The following is a 5,311-nucleotide window of genomic DNA, read 5'->3' on the forward strand; positions in this document are numbered from 1 at the left end:
GATCAAGACTATTTAAGCTTATAGGTAAGGCAAAGGTATGATGTGGAGCTGCAGCAAGCGACTAGCATATATGGTGGCTAACTTATACGCAAAAGAGAGCGAGAAGAGAAGGCAAAAGCACGGTCGAACAACTATGATCAAGAAGTGATCCTAGAACAACCTACGTCAAGCATTACTCCAACACCGTGTTCACTTCCCGGACTCCGCCGAGAAGAGACCATCACGGTAACACACGCGGTTGATGTATTTTAATTAAGATCAACTTCAGGTTTTCTACAACCGGACATTAACAAATTCCCATTTGCCCATAACCGCGGGCACGGCTTTCGAAAGTTCAAATCCCTGCAGGGGTGTCCCAACTTAGCCCATCACAAGCTCTCACGGTCAACGAAGGATATTCCTTCTAGCGGGAAGACCCGATCAGACTCGGAATCCCGGTTACAAGACATTTCAACAATGGTAAAACAGGACCAACAACACCGCCCGAATGTGCCGACAAATCCCGATAGGAGCTGCACATATCTCGTTCTCAGGGCACACTCAGATGAGCTCTCCATACAACTAAAACCAACCCTCGAGTTTCCCCGAGGGGGCGCTGCACATGGCTCTAGTTTGGACCAACACTCAGAGGAGCACTGGCCCGGGGGGGGGGGGGTTAAAATAAAGATGACCCTTGGGCTGGCCGACCCAAGGGAAAGAAAAGGCTAGGTGGCGAATGGTAAAACCAATGTTGGGCATTGCTGGAGAAGTTTTATTCAAGGCGAACTGTCAAGGGGTTCCCATTATAACCCAACCACGTAAGGAACGCAAAATCTGGGAACATAACACAGATATGACGGAAACTAGGGCGGCAAGAGTGGAACAAAACACCAGGCATAAGGCCGAGCCTTCCACCCTTTACCAAGTATATAGATGCATTAATTAAATAAGAGATATTGTGATATCCCAACAAAATATCCATGTTCCAAACATGGAACAAGCTCCAATCTTCACCTGCAACTAACAACGCTATAAGAGGGGCTGAGCAAAGCGGTAACATAGCCAAACAACGGTTTGCTAGGACAAGGTGGGTTAGAGGCTTGGCTTAACAATATTGGAGGCATGATAAGCAAGTGGTAGGTATCACAGCATAATCATGGCAAAAGAGCGAGCAACTAGCAAGCAAAGATAGAAGTGATTTCGAGGGTATGGTCATCTTGCCTGAAATCCCGCAAGGAAGAAGAACGAGTCCATGAAGAAGACAAATGGACGTAGATGAACGGATCCTCACAACTCCGGAACGAAACCGAAGCTAACGCGAGAAGTAACCCGGAAAGAAACAAACAACAAAGTAAAAAACCATCACATAAACATGGCATGATGCACAACTCAGTATGATGCATGTCCGGTTTAAAGAGGCATGGCATGGTAAAGTGCCCAAGAAATTCTACAAATTAAGTGGAGATCAATATGCAACGATGCATATTGACGAAACACCACGACAAGTTATTTAGTTCGATCTCGTTTATGTACCCAACAATATTAAATGTTGTTAGCATGGCAAGAGGTGAAGCATGATGAAACTATCTAATCTAGGCAAGTTTAAATGAGGCCGGAAGCAACAAACAACAATTCCGGAAACTCCTCATGAGCATATTATAGATTTGGTACTGTTCTGCCCTAAACACAATTTTAGAGTTATTAAACATGCAAAACAAGTACACCATGTTAAACTAGGAATTTTTCCACCCCATTTACATATAAAGTTTGTTAGGTTTGGAGCTACGGTTAATTAGTTATGAAATAAATCATTTTAACATGGCATAGGAGCAAATTTAAGCAACCATCATTTTAGACATTTTAAACATGGATGAAAGTGGCATATAATTAACCTACACATAATTCTAAGCATTTTTCATATATAATTCATTTTAATCCGATGCACCAATTGGGAGTTATTATATGCAAGAAGTATGTGGGGTTTTCTGTAAAGCTGGCAGCCTCTGGAAAAAAAGACAAAAACACCAGATCTGAAAAAAAACATTACGGGCCGAAACAAGAATCTGGCCTAACAGCAGGAAAGGAAGGTGGGGCGCTGGGGTGTGGCTTCACCTAGTGGGCTGAGGCCCAGTTGGGGGGACGCAAGGCTGCTGGCAGAGACGCTGGCTGGGCCTTGCCGCGGCTGCAGCCCTTGCGCGCGATGAAGAAGCAGTCGTCCTCTGCTCGGACGAGGATGAGGCAGAGGCAGGAACCTGCACGGGGACGGCACGGCGAGGCCAGAGGTCGGGGATGTGCGGAGGAGTCCGATCCGACGCGGGAGCTCAGCGGCGTCCAGATCCGAGCAACAGGAGGTCCTCGATCCGTGCAGGAGGTGGCTGCTCAAACTCGAAGGTTGCTGCAACTCCTGAAGAAAGACAGAGAGTTCAGAGAACTTGGAGAGTGACGGGAAAGGAAAAGGGGGGGGGAGAGAGAAGAAAGAAGAGGAGTACAACAACAGTGTTGGGGTGCTCCCCGATGACGAGGCGCCTGGCGATGCGGTGGCGACGAGGGACTGGAACTGGAGGTCAAACGGGGCGGCGCAAAGAGTCGAACATGGGAGCCTGCCCATGGAGTTTGATAAAGGGTTGCAGGAGAGGTCGGGGATGCGCGGAACCCATGCATGGGCATGCTGAGGGCGCCAAATCTGGGCGCGGGCGACGCGACTTGAAGACGAGGGTGGCCATGGCGTGTCCCTCTGCAGGTCGATGGCGACGAGGCAAGGAGGTGGCCGAAGGAGGCAGAGCTCCAAGCGGCAGCGCCATGGATCCCTATGAGAGAAAATAGAGAAAGGTAAGGGAAGATCGTTAGAAGGAGAGGTTGAGAAGCAGGAGGGAAAAAGGAGCGGGGCTGTCAAGGCACTCATCTCCGGCGAGGTTTCGGTCGCCGGTGTCGGCCAGACGACGAGGCAGGGTCGAGGGCGATGGGGAGCTGCAGGAGGAGCTCGGGCAGAGGGGATCGAGAGAGGTCTGGTGATTGGTGGGTTTGGATCGGGAGGGATCCCGAGAAAGAGTGTGGCGGCGGCGCGAGGTAGGATCCCTAGAAATTAGGTGGGTTGTCTAGATATATATGGTAGGTGGGTTTGAGTTAGGGGCATCTGGTCCCTCCGATCTTAATCGTACGGCCGCAAATAAAATAGCTAGGGAGTCCAAATAAGAAAACGGTGATGTTTTGTGGATGTTTGGGGATGATCCGGACACGATGGTGGCGACAGTCCGGGTCGGGTCCGGGACAACTTTTCGGACACGCGCGCGAGGAGGGTCGCAGGCTGACGAGAGAGGTTAGGTAGGGCCTGGTGGTGAGAGGTAGTGCAGAAGGCAAAGGGCTGAGAAGAGAGAAGAGGAGAGGCCCGGCGACTGTTTCCGAAGACCGAAAACGTCCGACGTGTTCCCGGCTATAATGCCGCTATAGTTTAACGGTTGGGCTATCAAACGAACTCCGAATGCGATGAAACTTGACAGGCGGTCTATCTACACTATAATAAGACCACAGGCCAACTTTCAACGCGATCTGAGAACATTTTCCGGCCACTTATAAAATAATATTTCGGACGTGCCGCGGGCGCGTGCAAGTGTGTCTGGGCTCAGAACGGACAACGAACGGATGCAAGTTTTGAAAACATGATGATGCAATGCGGATGATGACATGATAAAATGCAACACACAAGCAAATGACATGGCAACGTCGGCGAATAACAGGAAGACACCTGGCACATCGGTCTCGGAGCGTTACACAGAGCCAACACAAGCCATTATCATTTCAATTCATTGTTCATGAAAACTCAACTTCACCTTCATATCATGCAAAAAAGGACCATTCCACCCTGTCATATGCCTCGTGCATGTTCAATTTAACTGACATAGTCCAGTATGACCAGCCCTCTTATTCTTTATTTTATGCACACATTTATAAGCTATAAGGATATTATTCGTGATCATCCTTCCAGGAACAAATGCACTTTGGGTAGGGCCGTAGGGGAGATAATCTCAGGCAATATATTTTTCAACCGAAGTGCAAGCATTTTAGAGATGATTTTATAAAGAACATTACACAAGTTTATGGGACGGAATTGAGTTACTAGTTCTAGACTGTCAATCTTGGGTATCATGACAATAGTTGTGTCATTCCATTCATTCGGAATCTGTCTTGAATTAATAGCAAATAGCACCTCATGAGTGATCTCATCTCCTAGGATATGCCAATATTTCTTAGAAAATATTGCATGTAGCCCGTCAGGCCCTGGAGCCTTTAAATCCCCAATGCTAAACACTGCTTTTTTAACATCATCCGCTGAGAATGGTGCCATCAAGAAATCATTCATCTGCTCAGTTACTTTGCGTTGAACCTTTTGTAAAAGATTTGGATTTGTATACCACACCTCCGAAGTAAACAGGTGAGTAAAATAATTCTGAATGTGAGTGTTTAATCCCGGCATACCTTCAAGCCAGTTCCCTGCGTCATCTTTCAGTTTTTTGACGTAGTTCCTTTTCCTCCTTGCCGAGGCAAAGGCCTGAAAAAACGCCGCGTTACAGTCGCTGCTCGTAAGTCAGATTGCCCGTGACCTCTGTCTTGTTTGAATCTCCTCCAACTCAAGCAAGTACTCAATCAATTCAGCCAATTCCCTTCTCTTTACGTCACTATCATCGTTCATAGGACCAGCCATGACTCTCTCAAGCTCACGCTGGGCCTTGCGCAACCTTTTTTTGGTTTCTTAAGGACACGCTGGTCCCAATCGTGGAATATTGCATGCATTTTATTGAGCTTCTCATAAATACTTGTAGCATTAGGATCAGCACCTACATTTGTCCAAGCATCAAGAACAGTATCATTAAAGATTTCTTCCCGCAACCATCTTGACTCAAAACGCTTGACCTGTGCATTATTTCCTCCCATCTGATTGTGAGAAAAATAGTCTGTATCCACACATAGGGGCCGATGATCAGAGTGATTATATTCCAAATTTTGTAAGGCTGCATCAAGGAACAAAACCGACCAGCCATCATTGGCTAGTCCCCTGTCTAGTCTTTCACGTATTCTGCCTCTATGCCATGTGAAGGAATCACCAATATACCCCATGTCATGCAATTCACAGTTATCTATTGCCTCTTGAAAAGCCTGCATGTACTGGATTGGTCTTGGATTTCCACCATAAACCGATCACAGCACCTTGAGTGGAGCTGTGTCGGGACAAAAAACCAGCACCGCGGAGCGAGGGCTGGGACGTGAACAACGCAGCCATCAAATCCTTTGAAACAGCTGGGAGCAACGCATTATCAGCAGCGTCTAGGCTGTAGCT

General features: G+C 47.5%; 1 long non-coding RNA gene across 1 annotated transcript; it reads right to left on the minus strand.

Annotated features, from left to right (window-relative positions):
• Window positions 1–1,193: 1,193 nt before the first annotated feature.
• LOC123151980 (uncharacterized) lies at window positions 1,194–3,040 on the minus strand. Its single transcript, XR_006475966.1, has 3 exons — window positions 2,469–3,040; window positions 2,092–2,383; window positions 1,194–1,291 (listed from the first exon to the last, which is right to left on the minus strand). It is a non-coding gene; the product is annotated as an uncharacterized lncRNA (long non-coding RNA).
• Window positions 3,041–5,311: the final 2,271 nt, after the last annotated feature.

Source organism: Triticum aestivum, chromosome 7A, assembly GCF_018294505.1.
Source record: "Triticum aestivum cultivar Chinese Spring chromosome 7A, IWGSC CS RefSeq v2.1, whole genome shotgun sequence".
Lineage (NCBI taxonomy): Eukaryota > Viridiplantae > Streptophyta > Magnoliopsida > Poales > Poaceae > Triticum > Triticum aestivum.